Raw genomic sequence first — 17,438 nt, 5'->3', positions numbered from 1 at the left:
CTTACCACAGTGAATTCTCAAAACACCTCTGACTCCAGGTAATGAGTTCACCACATATCAGAACTAAGTCGGTGGTAGACATGTACGAGAATCTCCGTAAAGAACTATATCCAGCCGAGCGCGACTGAACATTTCTTTACATTGGACTGGAGAACGTGTCTCAGATAATGTTTTTGCCTTATTCGGTGTTCCACCCCCCTTCCCCAGAAAATTGCAGTCCTCGATACCAACCTTACAGTGGAGCCAGTGCTTAACTCTCCTTTTGTTATATTACTGAGCAGCAGGGGTCTTTGGTTTCTTACGTTGACTACGCCAGAGCGGCGCCAAAGCAGACAAACACACAAACACACACACACACACACACACACACACACACACACGCACACACACACACACACACACACACACACATACACACACACACACACACACACACACACACACACACACACACGTAAGTTTTCTTCTGCGACAGCGTGGGAAGCAAGTTAGAATGCAATGGCTTGTTTCATTTCTACTACAGTACTTTTACTATAATACACCATTTCGCTATACTATACTATTTACTATATTATTTTTACTGTGCTTGTTTAATAAACTGATTTCCAGTATTCTCAAAACTCTGTGGCCCTTTTCCTCGGGAACACCTCGGTCAGTACAGAATCGCGAAAAAACATTACATTTACAGGGAAAATTTACCTATCAAATTTATAAATTCGTTGATTATATTCATCGCCCTCAGTCGCCCCTTGATTGCAGTCATTTGTTTCGTAATCTCTTGTACAATTCGAATCTGTGACTGGGTTTGGTATTAATTAAATACACACTTAGACAAAAAACGATGCATCACGAAGGAATTATGCAAATTGCTCAAAAATTGATATTCATACAGGTATCGATGGAGAAAGCAAAGTTGTAAACTTTTGCGGCTGATGGATGTATGTGTGACGCTGCAGTGTAGTTTCACCATGGAGCTTGCGGCGTTACTGGGTTGAAATTAGCGTAACAGCTTACTGCCTCTTTCGCCGCACTGTCAATCACAAAAGTTCCACCAACCTCAGTACCTCTGGCCACCAACCCGCTTCTTTGCAACGTCGATACTATTCTGACGATGTTAAAAGCAGCGTTGAAGAAAAACATCGTCGAGACTTACGTTGGCACAGTCCGCATTAACTCTGTAGCTAAATGTCATGTACATATCTTATGGCATTTTTCGGGTGGATGGCGATAGTTTCACCTGTTATAAAATGTCAAAATCCGGCAAATAGTTCTTAATTTGCTTTAGATGCCAAATCAAATAGGTGCCAACAGCCCGCATTTAAAACTTAACAGCTAATATCACTGACCTCATCTCACTGCTCATACCATCTATTACACACATAAGACAGCCAGAAATGAACCAAAGCTCAACCCGAAAAAATGTTAAAATGTGTGTGAAATATTATGGGACTTAACTGCTAAAGTCAGCAGTCCCTAAGCTTGTACACCACTGAACCTAAATTCTCCTAAGGACAAACACACACACCCATGCCGAGGGAGGACTCGAACCTCCGCCAGGACGAGCCGCACAGTCCTCAACCCGAACTGTTACGCAATTTTCACAGTTTATACTCAGCTACAACATGAGTTTTACATTCGGTCCTTTTCAGTGGATTTCTTTAAAAGTAGTTGCTCGCTAACTATTCCGTAAACGATTACGAAATCTGCCTCGCGGAATTCTTCACAAAGGCCAAGATTTCACATGCGTTTCTCTCTCCCACTAATTCCTTCGCAAAGCTCAAATTTTCACAATATGTCCGTAAATGCATCTGATTTCACGGCGATATAAACCGAATGCGAAATAAAAGTGCCTTCTTCATTTTACATATAATTTTTTTGGACACATTCAACATAACCTGCGCGTCCGACAGCGAGACCACGACTGCTCAATGACTACTTGATAGATCGTGGGAAAGACTCCATTCTGATCGGTTGATCAAATGAACAGCCAATCAGATCCATCTTTCAAGATCATTTTCGCTCCTAAACTCTTTTACTCCAGTCAAATTTCACAGATGCCCAAACGAAAACTAATCTTGACATAACTTTAGAAAAAAAATTCCTCTATAAATAACTGTTCTGGCTGCCTTCTTACAAAAAGAAGCACACTTGGACATACATTAGCAACTAAGTGGACTTATAGCTTTCGTTGCAATAGCTGTTGCAACTTTCCCATGACCAAGTCACATAATGTTTAACAAGAGATAATATTGAATCTTCACGTATGTCCCACATATACACTCTCATTTACTCTCATTTATTTACACAAAAAAACAAATAGTTATTAAATGAATACTAATTCTTACTGAATTCTCTATTACGAAAACGAAAAATGGTGAACGTTATTTAAGTATAGAAATTCAAACATACTGACCTAACATTTTGTAAACTTCAGTAATGATTCCTACTGATAGCAAAGGACATTGTTATGGATCCGAACTGACTTTAATCTTACTAGTGTCGAGTTTTGGTATTTTTGGTAATTCTCTCTAACTTTCAAAGAATCCCAGCCAGAAAGCTGAGATTTTGCAGCCAGTTTTTTTTATTAAGAAAAGGCTAAATATGAAGCTTTTGGAAATTGAATAAGATTTAGCATATTTTATTTGGATTCTTAAGGGTTTGAATATTCTGTCGCTGTAACTGACAGTAGTAGCGCTTCCCACGGTCGTGCTAGCGACAGGCGCGAGTGAATCACGCCGAGATACAAGCGGCTGTCACCGCCACTGTCTCCAAAGCTACGAGCCCATACTACAAGTTAGCTTTCTGCAATAAAATGCTACTGCGGTTTGACTCGCGGCGTTACAAGCTGGCAAGGGGAGTAAATGGGGGACATTGAATACCAGGGCGTAAAGTTTTAGGCGAATTTCATTCCTTGTACACAGTTGAACAGAAACTATGCGTCTAAGATAGGCGCGTTGAGAGACGAGACGGTAGGAGGAATCGGCGAATTGCTCGATATTTGATTAGGAGCGATGTTACAGGAACACGTAAACCACTGTCGAACACACCGTCAAGAAGAAAGCGGTCGACCTAGGGAGAAGACTGAACGAGAGGATCGAGCAGTCACCGCAGAGGCACTCATAGCCCTGGATTTATCATCATCATTGATCCGACTGTAACAGATACTTCAGTGACCACAAGGACCATTAATAGGCGGCTCACAGAAAGGGGACAGAGTTCACGGTGGCCCTTGCTCCGACTACCATTTTCCTCTGTACGGTACACCAGAAAGCTAGTCTGAAATGGTGTCGGATACATTCGGCCTGGAACGTCATTGATTGGAGTAGAACTGTCTTCAGTGACGAGTCCCGCTTCGAACTTAGACCCTATGACCAGAGAAAACGTGCTTGGAGAAGCATCAGTTAGTAGTGGGATACCAACCTGATCGTCATCCGCCACACGGCTCAATAATCAGGAGTGAGGGTCTGGGGTGGCCTTCACGGCAAGCCATACGGGGATCATATTTCAGCAAGATAATGTTCGCTCGTCCAGGACGAGAGTTTTTACTGCTGGTCTTCGTGCTTGCCAAACCCTATCTTAGTCAGCAAATCTGCTGGAACTCTCCCCAACGGAGATCGTTTGGAGCATTATAGGCGGCGTTCTCCAACTAACTCGGAATTTTGACGATCGAGGGCGCCAGTTGGACAGAATTTGGCATGTTATCTCTCACGAGGACATCCAAAAACTCTATCAGTTAATGCTAAGCCGGATAACTGCTTGCGTAAATGCCAGAGGCGGACGAACGCGTTATTGAGCTTCTCAATTTGTGATTCTCTTGAATAAATCATCCAATTTGCCTGGAATTGTCCTCATTTGCTTGTCCGTACATGTAAATCACCTCCACCGATTTCTGTTCTATTTGGATAATTATTTCTTGGTGCGTCTGTTTTTTTTCTTACAGTGTATTTCATAAGTCTTTAGCTGGACTGTCCACGTGTGTGAGAGCTGCAAAAGTCTCCGGTTCAGAAGCTGTTTGCTTTCTTCAGGAGTCGCCCTGCCATTCTTCGTTTCACACTTTCCTAGTTGAAGCTCTGACTCTTTGTGGGAGATTGAAAACTGGGATTTCACAAAAACTAATTTACCAGAAAATACTGCTGCAGTTGTAAAGTCCTTTTCATTTAACACACGACCTGTTTCGGGCTCTTATACGCCCATCTTCAGGTGTTCTAACTGCTGCTGCGACCTCGAGCGCTGCGGTGAACGTGTACAAGACGCAGTCCGCTAACAACTAGTATAGATTTTTCTTCGTCATGTGTTGCTCCATAGACAGAAGGTCTACCATTTCTTTGTTTCGTAAGCGTCTTTTATGCAAAAACGAGCCAGCCGGAGTGGCCGTGCGGTTGTAGGCGCTTCAGTCTGGAACTGCGTGACCACTCCGGTCGCAGGTTCGAATCCTGCCTCGGGCATGGATGTGTGTGATGTCCTTAGGTTAATTAGGTTTAAGTAGCTCTAAGTCCTAGGGCACTGATGACATCATATGTTAAGTCCCATAGTGCTCAGAGCCATTTGAACCATTTTGCGGAAACGAAAGTGCCGTAAGTAATTTTTTCGGGAATCGGTTGTAAACACATAACGGCTCGGAAAGTGTGTATCACGTGGCTGCTGTATTCACCGTAATATCCATATGATGTGGCGGTTCACTTCTCTACTTAGCTGGCAGGCAGCCTCGTCACTGAACACTAATCGTTAACGGAAATTGTTTTCTTCCATGTCCGACCCGAGAATAAATTTAAAGACTCTGCGCTCTTGCTTGTCACCATCACGAAGAGGACTATACTAAATAAATCCTCCATGATTTTAATATCCTCGTCGCCATTATGGAGTCTTGTAACGTAGGAAGTAAGGAAGAGGATGTTGTTATGAGTGTCCAGTACCCTCTTTCTACAACACAAATGAATACTTGGATTAACACGGTTCTTTATTTATATGTACAGATAGCTGCTATTAACTTGAACAGAGACCATGAGTTGTGGTACAAGCTCCTCAGTAATAGTCCTCTTGCAGACAGTAGCGATAATATTGTTACAATCTCAATTCTGGTCGCTATGTATTATTGTAGCTTGTGACGCACTTTGCTAGTGGACTGACAGACGCCAAACTGGAATGTGAGTTAGTGAAGCCCTCCAGTCAGCAGCGGCGGCGGCAGCCTAAATACAAGCTGTCGAGAGGGCGCTTGTGGCGCGTTGCCTGTCAGTGTGTCTCTGGCCTCTCTCGTGATAGGCGCACTTTATACAGCACCTGTTACCGATCTTCGAGCTACATCTTTGCCGACCGGTATGTTGGCGGCAGCTTACGCCAGTGCAGTCATTCGTATCACAAGCTTCGCCGCAAAACACGCCAGACATACGAGGGACGGTTACCCTTCAGCTACACAGTCCTGTCACATTAATGTGACCATATGTCAAGATTAGATTAGACTACATTAGATTAATACTAGTTCCATGGATCATGAATACGATATTTCGTAATGATGTGGAACGAGTCAAATTTTCCAATACATGACATAATTAAGTTAATTTAACAACATAATTAAGTTAATACAACAAGTTTTTTTTCTTAATTTATATGTAAAAATTCCTCTATGGAGTAGAAGGAGTTGTCATTCAGAAATTCTTTTAATTTCTTCTTAAATACTTGTTGGTTATCTGTCAGACTTTTGATACTATTTGCAAGTGACCAAAGACTTTAGTGGCAGTATAATTCACCCCTTTCTGTGCCAAAGTTAGATTTAATCTTGAATAGTGAAGATCATCCTTTCTCCTAGTATTGTAGTTATGCACACTGCTATTAATTTTGAATTGGGTTTGGTTGTTAATAACAAATTTCATAAGAGAGTATATATACTGAGAAGCTACTGTGAATATCCCTAGAACCTTAAATAAATGTCTGCAGGATGATCTTGGGTGGACTACAGCTGTTATTCTGATTACACGCTTTTGTGCAATAAATACTTTATTCCTCAGTGATGAATTACCTCAAAATATGATGCTATATGCAAGCAATGAGTGAAAATAGGCGTAGTAAGCTAATTTACGAAGATGTTTATCACCTGAATAATGCTCTTCTTGAATATGGACCGCTGCAAGACGTGCAGAAAGACTATCGTCGGATTTGTCGAAGGTACCGACAGGGATGTGGAGCCATGCCGACTCCAGTGACGTGGCCAGCAGCCCTAGGTTTCTCGTTTGAGGATCCATGGCGCGAACAGCCCGATCGAGCTCGTCATACCGATTCTCGATTGTGTTTAAACCCGAGGAGTTGGTGGCCAGGCGAGTATGGTAAACTTATACAGGTGCTCTAGGAACCACGCGCGCGCGAGCGCACACACACACACACACACACACACACACACACACACACACACACACACACTCACACTGTGAGCCGTGTGACACGTTGTACTGTTCTGCTGCAAGATGTTCCCGTGATGAGTAAAGAGAGATTGGATATAGGTGTGGACATGGTCGCCAAGTACACATGCATGCTTGTTTTGATCCATTGTATCTTCGACAATGACGAGAAATGTAACGAAAATGTAACTCTCCCTCCTGGCTAAACAGAGTTTGCTTTCAGATGTCTCAAGCCGTACACGCCAACGCCCATCCGCCCGATCGAGCGTCCAGTTGCGGTATCGCCGTGCAAATTCTAGCATTCGTCGCCGATGAACAGCAGTCGGCATGGGCGCATGAACGAGACGCCTGCTGCGGAGACCCATAAACAACAACATTCGCCGACTGGTCTCTGAGGAGGCAATATTCATCTCGGTGGCAGATGCTCAACAGTCGCATGTCTATTCCCTCGCAGACATCTCCGCAGCCGTTGTGTAACCCTGTCATCTATGACCCTTGGTGCACCACTGTTAGCCAGCCGGGGTGGCCGAGCAGTTCTAGGCGCTACAGTCTGGAACCGCGCGACCGCTAAGGTCGCAAGTTCGAATCTTGCCTCGGGCATGGATGTGTGTGATATCCTTAGGTTAGTTAGGTTTAAGTAGTTCTAAGTTCTAGGGGACTGATGACCTCTGAAGTTAAGTTCCATAGTGCTCAGAGCTATTTGAACCACTTTTTGCACCACTGTTGCCTCCGCGCTGGCTTTGGAAAGCGCAATTTTGCACATCCACAATATACTTTAACCACCCCGACGCGCCAAGTTTACAAACATAGCCATTTCTGAGAAATTTGCACCCTTGGCCATGAAGCCACTGATCATCATCTTTTGTACGTCGGATAAATCGCTCTGTTTCCGCATTTCAACGATGGCTGCACTGATAACCGCGGCCCTCCTCCCCTTCCCCTCCCCTCCTCACCAACACACGCTTTATACACCCTCCACTGCTAGTGCGGCCACCTGCCGTCTGTGAGTGGCTATTGGATACTGCCATCGAACATAGATACTAGGTCCAGTCACATTAATGTGTCCATCTCCTATTTTCAGAAAATTGTTGAATGCTGTACACACTTTAACGAGCGTACAGGTTGTTGTTGTTGTTGTGGTCTTCAGTCCTGAGACTGGTTTGATGCAGCTCTCCATGCTACTCTATCCTGTGCAAGCTTTTTCATCTCCCAGTACCTACTGCAACCTACATCCTTCTGAATCTGCTTAGTGTATTCATCTCTTGGTCTCCCTCTACGATTTTTACCCTCCACGCTGCCCTCCAATACTAAATTGGTGATCCCTTGATGCCTCAGAACATGTCCTACCAACCGATCCCTTCTTCTGGTCAAGTTGTGCCACAAACTTCTCTTCTCCCCAATCCTACTCAATACTTCCTCATTAGTTATGTGATCTACCCATCTAATCTTCAGCATTCTTCTGTAGCACCACATTTCGAAAGCTTCTATTCTCTTCTTGTCCAAACTATTTATCGTCCATGTTTCACTTCCGTACATGGCTACACTCCATATGAATACCTTCAGAAATGACTTCCTGACACTTAAATCTATACTCGATGTTAACAAATTTCTCTTCTTCAGAAACGCTTTCCTTGCCATTGCTAGCCTACATTTTATATCCTCTCTACTTCGACCATCATCAGTTATTTTGCTCCCCAAATAGCAAAACTCCTTTACTACTTTAAGTGTCTCATTTCCTAATCTAATATCCTCAGCATCACCCGACTTAACTCGACTACATTCCATTATCCTCGTTTTGCTTTTGTTGATGTTCATCTTATATCCTCCCTTCAAGACACTGTCCATTCCATTCAACTGCTCTTCCAAGTCCTTTGCTGTCTCTGACAGAATTACAATGTCATCGGCGAACCTTAAAGTTTTTATTTCTTCTCCATGAATTTTAATACCTACTCCGAATTTTTCCTTTTGTTTCCTTTACTGCTTGCTCAATATACAGATTGAACAACATCGGGGAGAGGCTACAACCCTGTCTTACTCCCTTCCCAACCACTGCTTCCCTTTCATGTCCCTCGACTCTTATAACTGCCATCTGGTTTCTGTACAAATTGTAAATAGCCTTTCGCTCCCTGTATTTTACCCCTGCCACCTTTAGAATTTGAAAGAGAGTATTCCAGTCAACATTGTCAAAAGCTTTCGCTAAGTCTACAAATGCTAGAAACGTAGGTTTGCCTTTTCTTAATCTTCCTTCTAAGATAAGTCGTAAGGTCAGTATTGCCTCACGTGTTCCAGTGTTTCTACGGAATCCAAACTGATCTTCCCCGAGGTTGGCTTCTACTAGTTTTTCCATTCGTCTGTAAAGAATTCGTGTTAGTATTTTGCAGCTGTGACTTATTAAGCTGATAGTTCGGTAATTTTCACATCTGTCAACACCTGCTTTCTTTGGGATTGGAATTATTATATTCTTCTTGAAGTCTGAGGGTATTTCGCCTGTTTCATACATCTTGCTCACCAGATGGTAGAGTTTTGTCAGGACTGGCTCTCCCACGGCCGTCAGTAGTTCCAATGGAATATTGTCTACTCCGGGGGCCTTGTTTCGACTCAGGTCTTTCAGTGCTCTGTCAAACTCTTCACGCAGTATCATATCTCCCATTTCATCTTCATCTACATCCTCTTCCATTTCCATAATATTGTCCTCAAGTACATCGCCCTTGTATAGACCCTCTATATACTCCTTCCACCTTTCTGCTTTCCCTTCTTTGCTTAGAACTGGGTTTCCATCTGAGCTCTTGATATTCATACAAGTCGTTCTCTTATCTCCAAAGGTCTCTTTAATTTTCCTGTAGGCGGTATCTATCTTACCCCTAGTGAGATAGGCCTCTACATCCTTACATTTGTCCTCTAGCCATCCCTGCTTAGCCATTTTGCACTTCCTGTCGATCTCATTTTTGAGACGTTTGTATTCCTTTTTGCCTGTTTCACTTACTGCATTTTTATATTTTCTCCTTTCATCAATTAAATTCAATATTTCTTCTGTTACCCAAGGATTTCTACTAGCCCTCGTCTTTTTACCTACTTGATCCTCTGCTGCCTTCACTACTTCATCCCTCAAAGCTACCCATTCTTCTTCTACTGTATTTATTTCCCCCATTCCTGTCAATTGCTCCCTTGTGCTCTCCCTGAATCTCTGTACAACCTCTGGTTCTTTTAGCGTACAGGTACGACCTGAGAATTACCCTCTACGCAAACAACCTGTCTCTTTAAGTTACCGGTGCCACCATCGAATGATTTGGGATTTAGAAGAAGTAGTGCCACATTCATGACCCAAATCACCCTGCACATTGTTGGAAGGGATAACGAAATACCCTTCTGTCGACACATTATCACTGTCCCACACATCTCTCAATCCTGATTTTAGAATAGAGATGTCTGTTGTAAATACAAATTTAGTTTTCTTTGTTCATGCTCCATATATCCCAGTAACCACCTTCTTCTGTGTTTTGAAATTTTCCCGTCGTATATTGGTGCCACGCCCCTGTGCACATGAGTGAGTCCATATGTAGTTTTCGTTACATTACACGTATTTTCCTCTCTTTGCCGCCACACTCGCCGTCCCTGCTCGAACTAGATCATCCACGTAATGCCCCCCGGACGGTTGCGCTCCGTCCACAGCAGCGCTCCAGAGTTTGTTTGATGACGGCGGGGAGAGCACTTGCGAGATTAAAGCCGTGCTTCAGGCTTGCGAGCTTGCCTCTTGTGGAGAACGCTTCCAGATGGTAGCGGTTCCTGGCCGGCATATAGTTCCTAAAGTGGCTGAAGACAGTTCTGAGGCACAAGCAGGTCACTCCCATAACTGTTTAGGGTGAGACTCCTATTAGGGATATAGTAAACCACCATTAATTTGCTTCATTATAAAAATTGGAATTTAACATTTGTCTTGTCCGAGGTGGAAGTTTCTCAACACTGCAACTTATATTAAAATACCATTCCTTGTTGAAGTAGCTTAGTAACATGCGTAATTTTGGCTCGCCCAGTAATTTTTTGTAATTCCCTGAACACGTTCATAGGTTTTTTGATTAAAATGATGCGAAGTGTTTGAAATACTGAGAAAACTAGGGGTAGCCTATAGGGAAGTGAAATATGTGTGAAATCGTATGGGACTGAACTGCTAAGGTTCAAAAATGGTTCAAATGGCTCTGAGCACTATGCGACTTGACTTCTGAGGTCATCAGTCGCCTAGAACTTAGAACTAATTAAACATAACTAACCTAAGGACATCACACACATCCATGTCCGAGGCAGGATTCGAACGTGCGACCGTAGCGGTCGCTTGGCTCCAGACTGTAGGGCCTAGAACCGCACGGCCATTCCGGCCGGCTGAACTGCTAAGGTCATCAGTCCCTAAGCTTACACACTACTGAACCTAAATTATCCGAAGGACAAACACACACACACACACACACACACACACACATACACACACACACACACACACACACACACACACACACACACACACACACACACACACGCCCGAGGGAGGACTCGAACATCCGCCGGGACCAGCCGCACAGTTAGCCTATAGGGAAAGACAGGTAATACAGAACATGTTCAAGAAACGACAGGGAGCAATAAGATCGGGAGACCACGAACGAAGTGCTCAGATTAAAAAGGGCATAAGGCAGCGATGTAGTCTTTCGCCACTACTGCTCAACCTGTACGTCGAAATAGCAATGACGAAAATAAAATATATGTTCAAGTGCGGGATTACAATTCAGAGTGAAAGGATGTCTCTGAAAAAAATCCCTGAAAGTGAAGAAGAATTACAGAATCTGGAAACTGGAATGTACAGCCTAATGGATACTGAATATGGATTGAGAATAAGTCGAAGAAAGACGAAAGTACTGAGATGTAGCAGAAATGAGTACAGAGAGAACGCTAACATCAGAGCTGGGATCACGAAATGGACGAAGTCAAGGAATTCTGATGTCTAGGTACCAAAATAACCCATGACGGGAGGAGCAAGGAGAATATCAAAAGCAGACTAGCACTGGCCGAAAAGGCCATTCATGGCAAGATATGTCTATTAGAATCAGACATAGGTCTTAAACTGTGGAAGAAATTTTTGAGAATGTTCGTTTGGAGCACAGCATTATATCGTAATGAGACATGGACTGTCGTAAAACCAGAACAGAAGAGAATAGAAGCTTTTAAGTTGTGGTGCTACAGAAGAATTTTGAAAATTAGGTGGGATGATGAGATAATGAATGAGGAGATTCTCCACAGAATCAGCGAGGAAAGGAATATACGGAAAACACGGCCAAGAAAAAGGAACAGGACGACAGGACATTAGTTAAGATACCACGGAATGAGTTCCGTGGCACTCGATGGAGCTAACTTCTATGGCACCAGATGGAGCAACAGAGGGTAAAAGCTGTAGAGAAATTCAGAGATTGGAATTCATCCAGCGAATGACTGAGGATGTAGGTCGCAAATGCTACTCTGAGATGAAGAGATTTGTACAGGAGAGGAGTTCGTAGTGGCGGGCCGCGTCAAACAAGTTAGAAGATACTTAACAGAGTGTGAATCGAGTTCACTACATAGGCCCTCTGTTCCATTCGTTTCGAAATGTTGTAAGTGCAACCACAGATTAAATTGCTTTCTCTTTTATCCATAGTTCAGCGCTCCACTTAAAAGTGCGATTATTTATGAAAATAATGTAAAGTTCTGTTCACTTTTGGAGCTCTATGAAACAACCAGAAGTCTTTAAACACACTGCGCATATTGTTAAGAGTCCATGAACTATTGCAAAAATTAAATAACTTTTAAACATCACGCTGCTGTTCAGAATTAGTGTGTAAGATGTTCTTCGTAAAATTTTTCTAAGTACACGTTCACACGAACAAAATTTACAAATATTTGTATTAAATTTTAAAGCACACAGGAACGCTTAACTAATAATTACTATTAAAAACAGTCTTGATCACGATTTATTTAACAAGGTGACCGGTTTCGACCACTACTGTGGTCATCTTCAGACCTACAAGATGTATACAAAGCACTAATTAGAGGGCTACATGCATTAATGAAAATACACTCCTGGAAATTGAAATAAGAACACCGCGAATTCATTGTCCCAGGAAGGGGAAACTTTATTGACACATTCCTGGGGTCAGATACATGACATGATCACACTGACAGAACCACAGGCACATAGACACAGGCAACAGAGCATGCACAATGTCGGCACTAGTACAGTGTATATCCACCTTTCGCAGCAATGCAGGCTGCTATTCTCCCATGGAGACGATCGTAGAGATGCTGGATGTAGTCCTGTGGAACGGCTTGCCATGCCATTTCCACCTGGCGCCTCAGTTGGACCAGCGTTCGTGCTGGACGTGCAGACCGCGTGAGACGACGCTTCATCCAGTCCCAAACATGCTCAATGGGGGACAGATCCGGAGATCTTGCTGGCCAGGGTAGTTGACTTACACCTTCTAGAGCACGTTGGGTGGCACGGGATACATGCGGACGTGCATTGTCCTGTTGGAACAGCAAGTTCCCTTGCCGGTCTAGGAATGGTAGAACGATGGGTTCGATGACGGTTTGGATGTACCGTGCACTATTCAGTGTCCCCTCGATGATCACCAGTGGTGTACGGCCAGTGTAGGAGATCGCTCCCCACACCATGATGCCGGGTGTTGGCCCTGTGTGCCTCGGTCGTATGCAGTCCTGATTGTGGCGCTCACCTGCACGGCGCCAAACACGCATACGACCATCACTGGCACCAAGGCAGAAGCGACTCTCATCGCTGAAGACGACACGTCTCCATTCGTCCCTCCATTCACGCCTGTCGCGACACCACTGGAGGCGGGCTGCACGATGTTGGGGCGTGAGCGGAAGACGGCCTAGCGGTGTGCGGGACCGTAGCCCAGCTTCATGGAGACGGTTGCGAATGGTCCTCGCCGATACCCCAGGAGCAACAGTGTCCCTAATTTGCTGGGAAGTGGCGGTGCGGTCCCCTACGGCACTGCGTAGGATCCTACGGTCTTGGCGTGCATCCGTGCGTCGCTGCGGTCCGGTCCCAGGTCGACGGGCACGTGCACCTTCCGCCGACCACTGGCGACAACATCGATGTACTGTGGAGACCTCACGCCCCACGTGTTGAGCAATTCGGCGGTACGTCCACCCGGCCTCCCGCATGCCCACTATACGCCCTCGCTCAAAGTCCGTCAACTGCACATACGGTTCACGTCCACGCTGTCGCGGCATGCTACCAGTGTTAAAGACTGCGATGGAGCTCCGTATGCCACGGCAAACTGGCTGACACTGACGGCGGCGGTGCACAAATGCTGCGCAGCTAGCGCCATTCGACGGCCAACACCGCGGTTCCTGGAGTGTCCGCTGTGCTGTGCGTGTGATCATTGCTTGTACAGCCCTCTCGCAGTGTCCGGAGCAAGTATGGTGGGTCTGACACACCGGTGTCAATGTGTTCTTTTTTCCATTTCCAGGAGTGTACATAGAGTTGTACGGCTATAAAGCTATAAAACGTTGAATTACCATTGAGTAGGAACCCATTTCTGTTGGAGAATCACAACTGGAGAAACCAGTGCACGTCTTACTTTATATAATGGAGGCTCCACCCACTTCTGACTGCATGATGTCATTATTAACCAATGAGTTATAAGTCGAATTACAATTTAAAATTTCTTAGTTAAAAGAACATTGTCAAGAATTAGAAATAAATATACACTAAACTTAGCTTATTAAACAGCTATTGTCAATTAAAAAGCGTTAGAAATATTTAAATATGTAGGAAAATGAACTTCGGTTTGGCAGTACATGGGTTGCCCTCTCGTGGCCTGTCAGTGAACCATTTGGAACCACTGGTTGCTATGGTGAAGCTAGACGCCGTTGCAAAGATGAAGGAGCAAGCTTTTTCCACTGAAGTTGTTGTAGAGTCGATAGTTGAACTAGTGGTTGCCATGGTGAGGACAAACGCCGATGCAAACTGAAGTTGTTCGTTCAAAGATAAACATTTCTTTGAGCTTTTCGATGATCTGCTTTAGAATGTCTACTCTTCTGTATTTGTTTTAAAAAAAGGTCTTTCAAATTATTAAGACTTTTAGCAAATATTTTATCTTTACATTGTAATTGTTTTTTACCAAACATTATTTTATGATTGACTATCTGTTTTAGAATTATTGCTTTTATGCTTTTAGACTGCTAATTCACATCGTTTTATTTTATTATTGACAATGGCTCATAATTTAATAATTTTATAATTTTAAATTCTTTCAATTTTATTTGCTTATATGACTGGTATGTAACTTGAGGAATAGAAATGCCTTATATATATAAAAAAAAATGGCACTTGTAATCTACATACTAACTTCATAGATAATATTTCATATATACGGCCAACTACTTCGTAGCGTATTTGTGCAGCATGTAGTATATATATCAGCTACAGATTATTGTAGCTTACTCTTTTCGTCTCAATAAAGACAAGTTGCTGCTCAATAATACATCGTCTGACGCCACAGTCTTTTCCATTCCACTTCGCAACAACTTCGTTGGAAAGAAGCCTGCTGCCACATCTTTGCATCGGCGTTTGTCCTCACCATGGCAACCACTAGTTCAACTATCGACTCTACAACAACTTCAGTGGAAAAAGCTTGCTCCTTCATCTTTGCAACGGCGTCTAGCTTCACCATAGCAACCAGTGGTTCCAAATGGTTCACTGACAGGCCACGAGAGGGCAACCCATGTACTGCCAAACCGAAGTTCATTTTCCTACATATTTAAATATTTCTAACGCTTTTTAATTGACAATAGCTGTTTAATAAGCTAAGTTTAGTGTATATTTATTTCTAATTCTTGACAATGTTCTTTTAACTAAGAAATTTTAAATTGTAATTCGACTTATAACTCATTGGTTAATAATGACATCATGCAGTCAGAAGTGGGTGGAGCCTCCATTATATAAAGTAAGACGTGCACTGGTTTCTCCAGTTGTGATTCTCCAACAGAAAGGGGTTCCTACTCAGTGGTAATTCATTGTTTTATAGCTTTATAGCCGTATAACTCTATGCATTTTCATTAATGCATGTAGCCCTCTAATTAGTGCTTTGTATACATCTTGTAGGTCTGAAGATGACCACAGTAGTGGTCGAAACCGGTCACCTTGTTAAATAAATCGTGATCAAGACTGTTTTAATAGTAATTATTTACAAGACATTGATCACTGCTGTTACCGTAATGCATTCAAAAGTAATTCAATTATTGCCTAGTCAGGTATTGGGAGAATACAAGAAGTTTAGAGGGTTATGCACTAAAATTATGAAACTTAATACCAAAATATCTTTTAACAAACAATGCCTGATGAATAATATGATTCCCAATTATGTAGAAATTAGTTTTAATACCAGATCAAATATAGAAAAGTTTTTACGACAGAAGAGTAGCATTCTGTGGATTAGTTCTGAAATTAAAGATGCATATAAAGAAAAAGATGCATTGAATCTCGAAATGTACAATTTACATTTAAAAATTAGCAGTCAGTTGTCACCATTAATATTTTCACAGCTACTTAACTTTACAGATGAGAAAATTAATGCAGTGTGAGAAACTATTCTTAATAAGCATAATAAGAAAATTGCAGCCCTTGTTAGTCACCAAAATATGTGTTCACAAAATGTTTCACCAAATGTACATCACTTTCTTCCAAGAGTAACCAATCTAACCAAAATTTCCTTTACTCCTGCCGAGACAACACTTTTAAACAAAGGCCTAAAATATAATTTAGCTCAACAATTGAGCAATGCAAATATTAAACGTGTGATTGCTGATGTAAAGATTGCTGCAAAACATGCACAATTTAGTAGGTCTGAAATATGTGACATTGCACGTAAAACTAAGAATGTTATTACTAATGAAAAAGATAAAAATATGCATAATAATGAATTGAAACTTGTAAAGCAAATCAACCAGAAGTTAATAACTAATAAAGCTATTGCAATCAAGGCAGATAAAGGGAATACTCTAGTCATTGTTAGCGAAGATGATTATGTTTCTAAAACTTTACAATTTTTTAACGCTAATGGAATAACTGAGGTTAATAAAGACCTGACTTCAAGATTTCATACAAAAATTAAAAAACTGATTGATGATAATGACTCTTTACTTTCACCTAAAGATAAAATAACACTTAAAGTTATGAACCCCACTTTACCTAAGTTGAGATCGCAAATCAAATTACACAAACAAAACTTACCAATTCGTCCAATTGTTAACAATACCAACTGTCCCTCTTATAACCTAAACAAAAAGCTCAATCAAATCTTAAAATCCTTCTATGTTTATGAAGAAAATTATAGTATTAAAAACAGTTTCGAATTAACTAAGTTAATTTATGATGTGGATATTCCAAAAAACGCAAGGTTTGCATCGTTGGACATCACAAATCTTTACACGAATATACCTATTCAAGAGACTATCTCTATTATTAATGATAACTTAATGCATCACAAAATCATGAGCCCCAAATAGTAGAATTCATTGAACTGTTAAGAATTACTCTAGATTTTAATTATTTTTCATTTAATAATAAAATATACATACAAGAAGATGGACTTGCAATGGGAAATTCCCTGGCTAGCACTATAGCAGATATCTTCGTCAACTATGTTGAAATCCAATTTTTCAAAAATAATCCAGAAATAACAAATAAAATTATATACTACAAAAGATATGTTGACGACACACTGCTATTATATGACGGCTCTAAGGAAGAAATTGACGCCTTTGCTAACAACTTAAATAATTTACATCCAAAACTTGTATTTACAGTAGAACATGAAAGTAAAAATAGTATTAATTTCATTGACCTCACAATTACAAAACAGAATGGAAGACATAATATTTCTATTTATAGAAAACCCACATCAACCGACGTAATAATAAATGCTACATCATGCCATCCATTAAGATACAAAATGGCATTTTTTAAAACTATGATACATAGGATACTGAAATTACCTCTCCAACATG

The sequence above is a fragment of the Schistocerca americana genome, chromosome 2, assembly GCF_021461395.2.
Source record: "Schistocerca americana isolate TAMUIC-IGC-003095 chromosome 2, iqSchAmer2.1, whole genome shotgun sequence".
NCBI classification, from domain to species: domain Eukaryota; kingdom Metazoa; phylum Arthropoda; class Insecta; order Orthoptera; family Acrididae; genus Schistocerca; species Schistocerca americana.
This window is presented reverse-complemented; position numbering follows the sequence as displayed.